Source organism: Apodemus sylvaticus, chromosome 1 (assembly GCF_947179515.1).
Source record: "Apodemus sylvaticus chromosome 1, mApoSyl1.1, whole genome shotgun sequence".
In the NCBI taxonomy this organism is placed as follows: domain Eukaryota; kingdom Metazoa; phylum Chordata; class Mammalia; order Rodentia; family Muridae; genus Apodemus; species Apodemus sylvaticus.
Window position 1 is genome coordinate 152,891,579 of NC_067472.1, and position 14,806 is coordinate 152,906,384.

Genomic DNA, 14,806 nt, shown 5'->3' on the forward strand with positions numbered 1-14,806 from the left:
TCTGTACCATTCTGAGTCAACTGATGGGTAGAACTTCTCAGAGTACAGCTATGCTAGACTACTGTCCTCAAAAATAATTAATTACTATTAATAGTGACAGGGATTGGTACCTGCCCATGGGATGAGTATCTAGTTTGGCCAGTTACAACTTGGAAATTTCTTCAGTCTCTGCTCCATCTCTACTCCCTCCAGGATCCTGCTAAATATTGAAGGTGGCTTCTTCAGGTTTTGTATCTGGAAATTTGTGAGGCACAAGTAAGTAATTCACCCCCATTGATGACCAAGCCTCCCCTCTCCCAGGTCTCTGGCACTTACTGGAAATGTCCACCATCTCCCCATTCCTGTCACATGCAGATTTCTATTCATACCTGTAGCCATCTGGCCATTAATCCTCTTCCCCTACACCTGATCCTAAACTTTTCATTCACCTCCTAATTCCCTGTCCCACCCAGTACCCTACATAGAACTGCCTCATGTGACTCTTTTATTCCCTTTTCTAAGTGGGATTTCAGCATCCTCACTTGGGACTTACTTGTTTATCTTCTTTGGGTCTTTGGACTAGACAATGAATGACCTGTATTTTATGGTTAATATCCACATATATGTGAGTACGTGCCATGCATATCCTTCTGTGTCTGTACTGCTTTGCTCATGTTAATATTTTCAAGTTCTATCCATTTGTCTGCAAAATGAATGTCTTTCTTCTTAATATGTGATTAGAATCCCATTGTAAAGATGTACCACATAATATTTTTTCCCTTCTGCAGTTGAAAGTTATGTAGGTTGTTTTCAGTTTCTGGTTATTGTGATTAAGGCTGCTATGAAAATAGTTTAACAAGTTTCCTTGAAGAAGTTGGAACACCATTTACATATATGCCAAAGAATGGTATAGCTAAGTTTTGACAAAGAACTGTTCCCAGTATTCTGAGAAATCAACAAATTGATTTCCAAAATAGTCATACAAGTTTTCATTCCCGGTATCAAAGAAGGACTGTTGCCCTTTTCTACATTCTTACCAGCATATACTATCACTTGTGTTTTAGAGCTTAGCCATTTTGACCAGTGTAATCTAGAAGCACAAGTCAGTAAGCAACTTTCCTTTATGAATTCTACTTCAGTTTCTGCCACCAAGTTTCTTCCTTGAGTTCCTGCTCTTATTTCCCTTGAATAACTGTTAAGTAAAAGTGTATATCAACTTGGTTTGTGTCAGCATTTTATAATAGCAACAAAAAGCAAATTAGAACACCCAATCTCTCATATCTTACGCTTATGTCAGTCAACTTCCCATAAATCTTATTCCCCTTTTATATATTTTTTATTTTGTGTTATTACACACTAAGTTTATTTTTTTAAATATCTATTTATTTATTATATGTAAGTACACTGTAGCTGTCTTCAGACACCAGAAGAGGGTGTCAGATCTCTTTACGGATGGTTGTGAGCCACCATGTGGATGCTGGGATTTGAAATCATGACCTTTGGAAGAGCAGTCGGTGCTCTTACCAGCTGAGCCATCTCTCCAGCCCACACTAAGTTTATTTATGACTCACTGTGTAATAGTGCATTTGAAATTATGCACTTCACCAAGTGATGATTAGTTATACAACCGAATCCAAAAGATTTACTTTCTATAGAATTCATTGTTAGCCAATAGTTCAGCAGAAAAATATAGGTCCATCTGAACACCAGACAAACAATATTCCATAAAAAAGAATATTCAGAGGCCAAAATTTATACAGTCTTTGTACAGTCAGCTGGGGTTGTAATATCATTATCCAAATGGATGTGTCATATTGAGAAAGTAGCAATTTACAAGCCTTCTTCCTTCATTATAATTATAATTCTTTCATAGCACCTGACTCTTCCACTAAGTTTCTAATGCCATATAAATTCCTTACATAGGGTTGATCACTGAATTGTCAATCAGAGCCTTGAACAGTGCTGATCTCCGAATTCATTACTGGTCAATAAAGAAAAATCTGGAAACACAAATGGTAAAAGAGTTAAGGACACTTCCTTCTCTTGTGCAGCATATCAATCAGGTACTGAGAATCGTCAGCAAACTTAGTTGCAGTTTTTGGGATACTGACACAATATCTTAACTCATCAGAATTAAGTGCATGTATTGTACAGACATATACATAGGTAACAACTGAAGACAGGAAATTAAATAAATGAATTTAGAACATAGGGAAAGAAGGTGCTCAGTTTAAGGCTCATATAAGAAATTGTCAAAGGATATAAACATACAAAGAGAAAGAAGTTTTGTACCATTTCAATTTAGATAAAAAAAAACAGTATCCTCAAATTTCTCTAGTCAGGCAATTCTGATTTTGATTAATGTACTAAATATATATTCACTCTTGTGAAAGAACCTCAATTATAATCATTAATCTATTCATTTTATCAAACATTCTCTACCAGTATTGTGCCAATAGATATACCTTATATGGTAAGTCATTAATGTAGCTCAAACAAATGACTTTTGCATAGAACCATTGATGCATATTCCCCAGCATCCTATGAGCATTTTTCTGAACCATGAATGCTAACCACGAAGTAGAAGGCTTCCATCTCTGTTCTAACTTAATTTCTTACATCTTGAAAAACATGGTATGCTGTATCTTTAAAAGTTGAGTATTACTGCCTATTTCTTGTAGACAACTAGAAACACTGAATGAACATAGTTGATTTGGTAATCTTTATTTTCTAATCTATCTGTAGCTTTGAGGATAGCATTATCCATCCATGCAGAATATTTGCTTTCTATCTTACATTTTAGAATTAGCTTCTTTCATAGTTAGGGTTTCTGTATCTATTGTTGTGACAAAACACCACGACCAAAAGGGAAGTTAGAGAAGAAAGGATTTATTTTTCTTCCATGTAGCATTGAAATCTATCACTGAAGGAAGCCAGGATATAAACTCAAAGAGGCAAAGAACTGGAGGCAAAAGCTTATGCAGAGTTCATGGAGAGTGATTTGGGCTTGCTCCATTTAGATGGCACATCCTGCTTTTTTATAGAAAACTGGGCAACCATGTCAGGATTGCCACCATCTGCAATGGGATGAGCTCTGTACTTTCTATCATTAATTAAGAAAATGATCCAAAATCTGTCCCACAGTTGAATTTTCTTCTATTTTTTTATTTGATATATTTTTATATATTTACATTACAAATTATTTCCCCTTTCCGGTTCCCCACTTCCCAAAAGTCTCATAGGCCATTTTCCCTCCCCCTGTTCCCCGATCCAACCCTTCCCACTTCCCTGTTCTGGTATTGCCCTAAACTGCTGCACTAAGCCTTTCCTGAACCAGGGGCCACTCCTCCGTTCTTCTTGGACATCATTTGATATGTGGATTATGTCTTGGGTATCTCAAGTTTTTAGGCAAAAATCCGCCTATCGGTGAGTGCATACCACGATTAATCTTTTGAAACTAGTATAATGTTCTCCAGCTCCATCCATTTGGCTAAGAATTTCAAGAATTCGTTGTTTCTAATGGCTGAATAGTACAACATTTTGTATATATACCACATTTTTTGGTATCCATTCCTCCGTTGAGGGACATCTGGGTTCTTTCCAGCTTCTGGCTATTATAAATATGGCTGCTACGAATGTAATGGAGCACGTATCCTTATTACATGCGCACAGCTAAATTTTATGGAGACATATTCTTAACTTATATTTTCTCTTCTCAACTGACTGCAGTTTTTGTCAAGTTGACAAAACTCTAGCCAGAAAAACTTCCATATGACTTATTCATAAACCCTTCATTATTGTTCACCCTTCCTACTGGTCCATTTTGGCATCACCTCCTTATTTTTGCCTAAACATTTTCTTTTCTTTTTTTAAGAGTTATTAACACTTAAACAATACTCTTGTTTTTTAATATTTTTTATTTTCTATCTTATTTGTTTACATTCCAAATGATTTCCCCTTTCCCGGATACCCCTTCCCCATATGTCCTTCTTCTCTCCCCATAAACCTTCTTCTCTCCATCCATTCTCCAATCACCTCCCTCCTTTTTTCTCTGTTCTTATATTCCCCTCCAAATCTAGATCAATACTTTTCCAGGATCAGGACCTTCTCCATACTTCTTCATGGGAGTCATTTGTTATGCGATTTGTGCCTTGGGTATTCAGGGCTTCTGGGCTAATTAATATCCACTTATCAGAGATTGCATTCCATGTGTATTCTTTTGTGACTGGGTTACCTCACTTAGGATGATATTTTTCAGATCAAACCATTTGCCTAAAAAATTTGTGAATTCATTGTTTCTAATTGCTGAGTAGTATTCCATTGTGTAAATATACCACATTTTCTCTATCCATTCCTACTTTTAGGGGCATCTGGGTTCTTTCCAGCTTCTGGCTATTATACATAAGGCTGTTATAAACATAAGGGAGCATGTGGCTTTATTGCATGCTGGGGAATTCTTTGGGTATATGCCCAGGAGAGGTATAGCAGGGTCCTCCAAAGTGTCATGTCCAGTTTTCTGAGGAACCGCCGGACTGATTTCCAATGTGGTTGTACCATCTTACAGCCCCACCAGCAGTGGAGGAGTGTTCCTCTCTCTCCACATCCTTGACAACACCTGCTGTCTCCTGAGTTTTTCCCTTAGCCACTCTGACTGGTGTGAGGTGAAATCTCAGGGTTGTTTTGATTTGCATTTCCCTAATGACTAATGAGCACTTCTTAAGGTGCCTCTCGACCACCCGAATTTCTTCAGGTGAAAATTCATTGTTTAGATCTGTACCCCATTTTTAATAGGGTTATTTGGTTCCCTGGGGTCTAACTTCTTGAGTTCTTTGTATATATTGGATATTAGCCCTCTATCAGATGTAGGGTTGGTGAGTATCCTTTCCCAATTTGATGGATGCTGTTTTGTCCTTTTAACAGTGTACTTTGCCATACAGAAACTTTGTAATTTTATGAGGTCCCATTTATCAATTCTTGATCTTAGAGCATAAGCTATTGGTGATCTGTTCAGGAACTTTTCCCCCGCTCCCATGTCCTCTAGGGTCTTCCTCCGTTTCTTTTCTATTAGTTTCAGTGTGTCTGGTTTTACATGGAGGTCCTTGATCCACTTGGAGGAAAGTTTAGTACATGGAGATTAGAATGGATCAATTCGCATTCTTCTGCATGCTGAACTCAAATCCAAGCAACACCATTTGTTGAAAAGGCTATCTTTTTTCCACTGGATGTTTTTGGCTCCTTTGTCGAAGATCCATTGGTCCACTTGTCTGTCACTGTGTCAATACCATGCAGTTTTTAACAATATTGCTTTGTAGTATTGCTTGAAGTCAGGGATACTGATTCCCCCAGAATTTCTTTTGTTGTTGAGAATAGTTTTAGCTATCCTGGGTTTCTTGTTTTTCCAGATGAATTTGATAATTGCTTTTTCTAACTCTGTGAAGAACTGAGTTGGGATTTTGATGGGGATTGCATTGAATCTGTAGATTGCTTTTGGCAAGATGGCCATTTAAACTATATTAATCCTGCCAATCCAAGAGCATGGCAGATTTTTTCCATTTTCTGAGGTCTTCTTGGAGTTCCTTCTTCAGAGATCTGAAGTTCTTGGCATATAGATCTTTCACTTGTTTGGTTGGAGTCACATCAAGATACTTTATGTTGTTTGTGGCTATTGTGAAGGGTGTCATTTCCCTAACTTCTTTCTCAACCTGCTTATCCTTTGAGTATAGGAAAGCAACTGATTTTCTTGAGTTGATTTTATAACCAGCCACTTTACTGAAGTTGTTTATCACCTGTAGGAGTTCTCTGGTGGAGGTTTTCAGGTCATTTAAGTATACTAGAGGGTCATCTACAAATAGTGATATTGAAATCTGTGAAATTTCTGATAAAGGCAGTGGTAGGAATCTTAGAGTCAGCTTCACAGGGGTGCCAGTGTTAAGGTATTATTCATGTAGAGATTTCCTACAATTTCTCTGAGGTTTAAGTTTCATGTATAGGAGTGTCAACCAGGGGTATGACAGCTTGCTCTTTCCTCCTCTAGAGAAATCATTCTTGCCTCCTTTGAAGAGCTTTCTACTATGCAAACTTACCCACTTACCTGTGACCATTCTCAACGCCGAGAAAGTGTTCCTTAGCCAGGTAAGGATGTGGATAGCAGATATAAAAGCATAAAAAGCTACTGTCTCTCTACTCCTGGGTCTATGATGACAGCCCAATGTCATGAAGAGAGGTGATGACATACAAATCATGCTCAATAGGATTACGCTGAGGCCCGACCAGGTTTACAGAGTTCAAAGCCGTGGTCCTCTTACTATTTGGGGATCACTTGGGGACCTTTCCTGAGGTCCTCAGAGGCGCTTTTCCTGTTTCTGATGAAAGCAAACCTGGACACTCATGGTGAAGTTTGGTTGGATAGCAGTGCAGGCCAACAAGCACCGAGTGTAGCATTCTATTTTTGTGCAAGTGTGCGAGGACTACACATTGCTGATGACCATTTCTTTCTACTCTTTTGCAGTCATCTGCCATGCCTTCTTGGAAGCCAGAGAATCACAGATAACATGTAAGTGGAAGTTTCCTGACTCATGGCTTCCCTTAGAAAAGATATGTCCCTAAGAGCATGGACTCAAATTCTCACTCATTCTCCAGGTTTACATTGTAGGGAAAATTTAAGCATGCATAGGAAAGAGAGTTTAATTCTGAGTAAGGACAACCCTGTACACAAAATGATTAAGAGAATTAAAATAATTTCTGAAAAACCCAATAATATTTCACACATCATCATGAGCTATGTCTCATGTGTAGAGGAGGATGGCACATACCCAAATTTGTAGTCTCCACAAATGTTTTCTAAATGGTGGCCAGAGATCATTACCCATATCCATGGCTTTGTAGAATTCTCTTTTCCCATGACACTAGAGACACTCAGTACAAAGCTTAGCCTTATTTTTGAATGAGAGAGATGTTGTCCAGTCTGTGATCTACAATACTGCTGGAGTCCACATGAATTGCTCCCAATTGGCACACCTTTCAGCAATATAGGAAAAACTATCACACAACAGGGAAGTAGCCTTTATTTAAAAGTTGTAGCTCACTTCCTCGCCTATGGACCCTTTTACTACCAGATTTCCTCCCCAAACATCCTTTCTACTCTGACTACAGGTCAGTGTAGAATCACCCAAAAGCTTGAGCTAATTTTCTGAGGTGGTATCAGGGCAATCTGTGTGTTGTTGAACCTAATGCCACTGTGACTCATGACAACATTGCTGGCAAGTTCCTTGCAACCTTGGGAACCTGTGTTAACTGACATGGAAATCCATTAAACCTTATCACAAACGGAACTATTGCAGTCCATATTCCCTGTCCCCTGGAAATCTGTAAATTCCATAATTTTAGTGAGAGCATTTCCCAATGATTGCAAGTATGCAAGATAGATATTGAGGGGGGAGGATATGATCCCGGAATCTTGAATATGGAATACACGTGTCTCTTTCTTTAGACTCGAGATCCTGTATTGACCTTTTGTAGACCTATCCTTAGGATTCAGGGGCTTCAACCTGAGAGTTGTCCCCTACGCATAGTTACATGAAAGTGATAGGTTGTGAGGAGATTGCTTCCACAAGAAGCAGTAAGTCTTTGTGTGAAATGAGTGGAACTCTGTGCCATTTTTACCTCATAAAGTGAAATCCATGAAAATTTGTGGTACAGGCAGTGGTAGGAATCTTAGAGTCAGCTTCACAAGGGTGCCACTGTGATGGTATTATTCATGTAGAGATTTCCTACAATTTCTCTGAGGTTTAAGTTTCATGTATAGGAGTGTCAACCAGGGGTTTGACAGCTTGCTCTTTCCTCCTCTAGAGAAATCATTCAACAAACTTTCCAGGCAAGGACCCCTTGCCTCCTGTGAACAGCTTTCTACCCTGCAAACTTACCCACTTACCTGTGACCATTCTCAACGCAGAGAAAGTGTTCCTTAACCAGGTAAGGATGCGGATAGCAGATATAAAAGCATAAATATCTACTGTCTCTCTACTCCTGGGTCTATGATGACAGCGAATGTCATGAAGAGAGGTGATGACGTAAAAATCATTCTCATTAGGATTACGCTGAGGCCCAACGAGGATTACAGAGTTCAAAGCTGTGGTCCTCTTACTATTTGGGGATCACTTGGGGACCTTTCCTGAGGTCCTCAGAGGCACTTTTCCTGTTTCTTATGAGAGAAAACCTGGAGACTCATGGTGAAGCTTGGTTGGATAGCAGTGCAGGCCAACAAGCACCGAGTGTAGCATTCTATTTTTGTGCAAGTGTGCGAGGACCTCACATTGCTGATGACCATTTCTTTCTACTCTTTTGCAGTCATCTGCCATGCCTTCTTGGAAGCCAGAGAATCACAGATCACAGGTAAGTGGAAGTTTCCTGACTCATGGCTTCCCTTCGAACAGACATGTCCCTAAGAGCATGGACTCAAATTCTCACTCATTCTCCAGTTTTACATTGTAGGGAAAATTTAAGCATGCATAGAAAAGAGAGTTTAATTCTGGATACGGACCACCCTGGACACAAAATGATTAAGAGAATTAAAATAATTTCTGAAACACCCAATAACATTTCACACATCATCATGAGCTGTGTCTCATGTGTAGAGGAGTATGACACATACCCAAATTTGTAGTCTCCACCAATGTATTCTAAATGGTTGCAAGGGATCATCACCAATATGCAAAGCTTTGTAGAATTCTCTTTCCCCATGACACTAGGGACACTGAGTACAAAGCTTTGCCTTATTTTGAATGAGAGAGATGTAGTCCAGCCTGTGATCTACACTATCGCTGGAGTCCACATGAATTGATCCCAATTGGCACACCTTTCAGCAACATAGGAATAACTATCACGCAACAGGGAAGTTGCCTTTATTTAAAAGTTGTAGCTAACTTTCTCGCCTATGGTCCCTTTTCCTACCAGATATCCTCCCCAAACATTCTTTCTACTCTGACTACAGGTCAGTGTAGAATCATCCAGAAGCTTGAGCTGATTTTCTGAGGTGGTTTCAGAGCAATCTGTGTGTTGTTGAACCTAATGCCACTGTGACCATGACAATATTGCTGGCAAGTTCCTTGAAACCTTGGGAACCTGTGTTAACTGACATGGAAACCATTAAACTTTATCACAAAGGGACCTATTGCAGTCCAAATTACCTGTCCCCTGGGAATCTGTAAATTCTATAATTTTAGTGAGAGCATATCCCAATGATTGCAAGTATGCAAGATAGACCTTGAGGTGGGAGAATATGATACCGGAACCTTGAATATGGAATACACGTGTCTCTTGCTTTAGACTCGAGATCCTGTAATGACCTTTTGTAGACCTATCCTTAGGATTCAGGGGCTTCAAACTGAGAGTTGTCCCCTACGCATAAATACATGAAAGTGATACGTGGTGAGGAGATTGCTTCCACAAGAAGCAGTAAGTCTTCGTGTGAAATGAGTGGAACTCTGTACCATTTTTACCTCATAAAGTGAAAGCCATGAAAATTTGTGGTACAGGCAGTGGTAGGAATCTTAGAGTCAGTTTCCCGGGGGTGCCACTGTGAAGGTATTATTCATGTAGAGATTTCCTACAATTAATCTGAGGTTTAAGTTTCATGTATTGGAGTGTCAACCAGGGGTTTGACTGCTTGCTCTTTCCTCCTCTAGAGAAATTATTCAAAAAACTTTCCAGGCAGGGACCCCTTGCCTCCTTTGAAGAGCTTTCAACTCTGCAAACCTACCCACATACCTGTGACCATTCTCAACGCCGAGAAAGTGTTCTGTAGCCAGGTAACGATGTGGATAGCAGATATAAAAGCACAAATAGCTGCTTTCTCTCTACTCCTGGGTCTATGATGACAGCCCAATGTCATGAAGAGAGGTGATGACATAAAAATCATGCTCAATAGGATTACGCTGAGGCCCAACCAGGTTACAGAGTTCAAAACCGTGGTCCTTTTACTATTTGGGGATCACTTGGGGACCTTTCATGAGGTCCTCAGAGGCACTTTTCCTGATTCTGATGAGAGCAAACCTGGACACTCATAGTGACGCTTGGTTGGATAGCAGTGCAGGCCAACAAGCAACAAGTGTAGCATTCTATTTTTGTGCAACTGTGCGAGGACAACACATTGCTGATGACCATTTCTTTCTACTCTTTTGCAGTCATCTGCCATGCCCTCTGGGATGCCAGATAATGACAGGTCACAGGTAAGTGGAAGTTTCCTGACTCATTCCTTCCCTTACAAAAGACATGTCCGTAAGAGCATGGACTCAAATTCTCACTCATCCTCCAGTTTTACATTGTAGGAAAAATTTAAGCATGCATAGAAAACAGTTTAATTCTGAGTAAGGACCACCCTGGACACAAAATGATTAAGAGAAGTAAAATAATTTTTGAAAAACCCAATAATATTTCACACATAATCATGGGCTGTGTCTCATGTGTAGAGGAGGATGACACATACCCAAATTTGTAGTCTCCACCAATGTTTTCTATATGGTGGCCTTGAATCATCACCCATATCCATTGCTTTGTAGAATTCTCTTTTCACATGACACTAGAGGCACTGAGTACAGAGCTTTGCCTTATTGTTGAATGAAAGACATATAGTCCAGTCTGTGATCAACACTACTGCTGGTGTCCACATGAATTGCTCCCAATTGGCACACCTTTCAGCAATATAGGTAAAACTATCACGCAACAGGGAAGTTGCCTTTATTTTTAAAGTTGTAGCTCTCTTCCTCAACTCTGGTCCCTTTTCTTACCAAATTTCCTCCCCAAACATCATTTCTACTCTGACTACAGGTCAGTGTAGAATCACCCAGAAGCTTGAGCTAATTTTCTGAGGTGGTATCAGGGCAATCTTTGTGTTGTTGAACCTAATGCCACTGTGACTCATGACAACATTGCTGGAAAGTTCCTTGCAACCTTGGGAACCTGTGTTAACTGACATGGAAATCCATTAAACCTTATCACAAATGGACCTATTGCAGTCCAAATTCCCTGTCCCCTGGGAATCTCTAAATCCCATAATTTTAGTAAGAGCATTTCCCAGTGATTGCAAGTATGCAAGATAGACCTTGAGGGGGGAGGATATGATCCCGGAACCTTGATTATGGAATACACGTGTCTCTTTCTTTAGACTCGAGATCCTGTAATGACCTTTTGTAGACCTATCCTTAGGATTCAGGGGCTTCAACCTGAGAGTTGTCCCCTATGCATAGTTACATGAAAGTGATTCGTTGTAAGGAGATTGCTTCCACAAGAAGCAGTAAGTCTTCGTGTGAAATGAGTGGAACTCTGTGCCATATTACCTCATAAAGTGAAAGTCATGAAAACTTGTGGTACAGGCAGTGGTAGGAATCTTAGAGTCAGCTTCACGGGGGTGCCACTGTGAAGGTATTATTCATGTAGAGATTTCCTACAATTTCTCTGAGGTTTACGTTTCATGTATAGGAGTGTCAACCAGGGGTTTGACCACTTGCTCTTTCCTCCTCTAGAGAAATCATTCAACAAACTTTCCAGGCAGGAACCCCTTGCCTCCTTTGAAGAGCTTTCTACCCTGCAAACTTACCCAATTACCTGTGACCATTCTCAACGCCGAGAAAGTGTTCCTTAGCCAGGTAAGGATGTGGATAGCAGATATAAAAGCAGAAATAGCTACTGTCTCTCTACATCTGGGTCTATGATGACAGCCCAATGTCATGAAGAGAGGTGATGACATAAAAATCATGCTCAATAGGATTACGCTGAGGCCCAACCAGGTTTACAGAGTTCAAAGCCGTGGTCCTCTTACTATTTGGGGATCACTTGGGGACCTTTCCTGAGGTCCTCAGAGGCGCTTTTCCTGTTTCTGATGAAAGCAAACCTGGACACTCATGGTGAAGCTTGGTTGGCTAGCAGTGCAGGCCAACAAGCGCCGAGTGTAGCATTCTATTTTCGTGCAAGTGTGCGAGGACTACACATTGCTGATGACCATTTCTTTCTACTCTTTTGCAGTCATCTGCCGTGCCTTCTTGGAAGCCAGAGAATCACAGATCACAGGTAAGTGGAAGTTTCCTGACTCATTCCTTCCCTTAGAAAAGACATGTCCCTAAGAGCATGGACTCAAATTCTCACTCATTCTCCAGTTTTACATTGTAGGAAAAATTTAAGCATGCATAGAAAAGAGAGTTTAATTCTGAGTAAGGACCACCCTGGACACAAAATGATTAAGAGAAGTAAACTAATTTCTGAAAAACCCAATAATATTTCACACATCATCATGAGCTGTGTCTCAGGTGTAGCGGAGGATGACACATACCCAAATTTGTAGTCTCCACCAATGTTTTCAATATGGTTGCCAGGAATCATCACCCATATCCATTGCTTTGTACAATTCTCTTTTCCCATGACACTAGATACACTGAGTACAGAGCTTTGCCTTATTGTTGATTGAAAGACATATACTCCAGTCTGTGATCTACACTACTGCTGGTGTCCACATGAATTGCTCCCAATTGGCACACCTTTCAGCAATATAGGAAAAACTATCACGCAACAGGGAAGTTGCCTTTATTTAAAAGTTGTAGCTCACTTCCTCAACTATGGTCCCTTTTCTTACCAAATTTCCTCCCCAAACATCATTTCTACTCTGACTACACGTCAGTGTAGAATCATCCAGAAGCTTGAGCTAATTTTCTGAGGTGGTATCAGGGCAATCTTTGTGTTGTTGAACCTAATGCCACTGTGACTCATGACAACATTGCTGGCAAGTTCCTTGCAACATTGGGAACCTGTGTTAATTGACTTGTAAATCCATTAAACCTTATCACAAATGGACCTATTGCAGTCCAAAATCCCTGTCCCGTGGGAATATGTAAATTCCATACTTTTAGTAAGAGCATTTCCCAGTGATTGCAAGGATGCAAGATAGACATTGAGGGGGGAGGATATGATCCCGGAACCTTGAATATGGAATACACGTGTCTCTTTCTTTAGACTCGAGATCCTGTAATGACCTTTTGTAGACCTATCCTTAGGATTCAGGGGCTTCAACCTGAGAGTTGTCCCCTACGCATAAATACATGAAAGTGATACGTTGTGAGGAGATTGCTTCCACAAGAAGCAGTAAGTCTTCATGTGAAATGAGTGGAACTCTGTACCATTTTTACCTCATAAAGTGAAAGCCATGAAAATTTGTGGTACAGGCAGTGGTAGGAATCTTAGAGTCAGTTTCCCGGGGGTGCCACTGTGAAGGTATTATTCATGTAGAGATTTCCTACAATTCCTCTGAGGTTTAAGTTTCATCTATAGGAGTGTCAACCAGGGGTTTGACAGCTTGCTCTTTCCTCCTCTAGAGAAATTATTCAAAAAACTTTCCAGGCAGGGACCCCTTGCCTCCTTTGAAGAGCTTTATACTCTGCAAACCTACCCACATACCTGTGACCATTCTCAACGCCGAGAAAGTGTTCTGTAGCCAGGTAAGGATGTGGATAGCAGATATAAAAGCACAAATAGCTACTTTCTCTCTACTCCTGGGTCTATGATGACAGCCCAATGTCATGAAGAGAGGTGATGACATAAAAATCATGCTCAATAGGATTACGCTGAGGCCCAACCAGGTTACAGAGTTCAAAGCCATGGTCCTTTTACTATTTGGGGATCACTTGGGGACCTTTCATGAGGTCCTCAGAGGCACTTTTCCTGATTCTGATGAGAGCAAACCTGGACACTCATAGTGACGCTTGGTTGGATAGCAGTGCAGACCAACAAGCACCGAGTGTAGCATTCTATTTTCGTGCAAGTGTGCGAGGACTACACATTGCTGATGACCATTTCTTTCTACTCTTTTGCAGTCATCTGCCGTGCCTTCTTGGAAGCCAGAGAATCACAGATCACAGGTAAGTGGAAGTTTCCTGACTCATTCCTTCCCTTAGAAAAGACATGTCCCTAAGAGCATGGACTCAAATTCTCACTCCTTCTCCAGTTTTACATTGTAGGAAAAAATTAAGCATGCATAGAAAAGAGAGTTTAATTCTGAGTAAGGACCTCCCTGGACACAAAATGATTAAGAGAAGTAAAATAATTTCTGAAAAACCCAATAATATTTCACACATCATCATGAGCTGTGTCTCATGTGTAGCGGAGGATGACATATACCCAAATTTGTAGTCTCCACCAATGTTTTCTATATGGTTGCCAGGAATCATCACTCATATCCATTGCTTTGTACAATTCTCTTTTCCCATGACACTAGAGACACTGAGTACAGAGCTTTGCCTTATTGTTGAATGAAAGACATATAGTCCAGTCTGTGATCTACACTACTGCTGGTATCCACATGAATTGCTCCCAATAGGCACACCTTTCAGCAATATAGGAAAAACTATCATGCAACACGGAAGTTGCCTTTATTTAAAAGTTGTAGCTCACTTCCTCAACTATGGTCCCTTTTCTTACCAAATTTCCTCCCCAAACATCATTTCTACTCTGACTACAGGTCAGTGTAGAATCATCCAGAAGCTTGAGCTAATTTTCTGAGGTGGAATCAGGGTAATCTTTGTGTTGTTGAACCTAATGCCACTGTGACTCATGACAACATTGCTGGCAAGTTCCTTGCAACATTGGGAACCTGTGTTAATTGACTTGTAAATCCATTAAACCTTATCACAAATGGACCTATTGCAGTCCAAATTCCCTGTCCCCTGGGAATATGTAAATTCCATAATTTTAGTAAGAGCATTTCCCAGTGATTGCAAGTATGCAAGATAGACATTGAGGGGGGAGGATATGATCCCAGAACCTTGAATATGGAATACACGTGTCT

General features: G+C 40.3%; 5 non-coding genes across 5 annotated transcripts; all 5 read left to right on the forward strand.

The window, feature by feature from the left end:
- The first annotated feature begins 6,167 nt into the window (after window positions 1-6,167).
- On the forward strand, window positions 6,168-6,246 carry LOC127676948 (small nucleolar RNA SNORD115). The gene has a single exon (XR_007976355.1). It is a non-coding gene; the product is annotated as a small nucleolar RNA SNORD115 (small nucleolar RNA).
- Window positions 6,247-8,006: 1,760 nt separating this feature from the next.
- LOC127676976 (small nucleolar RNA SNORD115) lies at window positions 8,007-8,084 on the forward strand. Its single transcript, XR_007976382.1, has one exon. It is a non-coding gene; the product is annotated as a small nucleolar RNA SNORD115 (small nucleolar RNA).
- Window positions 8,085-9,841: 1,757 nt separating this feature from the next.
- Window positions 9,842-9,920, forward strand: LOC127676675 (small nucleolar RNA SNORD115). Its single transcript, XR_007976114.1, has one exon. It is a non-coding gene; the product is annotated as a small nucleolar RNA SNORD115 (small nucleolar RNA).
- A 1,757-nt stretch (window positions 9,921-11,677) lies between these two features.
- On the forward strand, window positions 11,678-11,756 carry LOC127676676 (small nucleolar RNA SNORD115). Its single transcript, XR_007976115.1, has one exon. It is a non-coding gene; the product is annotated as a small nucleolar RNA SNORD115 (small nucleolar RNA).
- A 1,760-nt stretch (window positions 11,757-13,516) lies between these two features.
- On the forward strand, window positions 13,517-13,595 carry LOC127676677 (small nucleolar RNA SNORD115). Its single transcript, XR_007976116.1, has one exon. It is a non-coding gene; the product is annotated as a small nucleolar RNA SNORD115 (small nucleolar RNA).
- The last annotated feature ends 1,211 nt before the right edge of the window (window positions 13,596-14,806 follow it).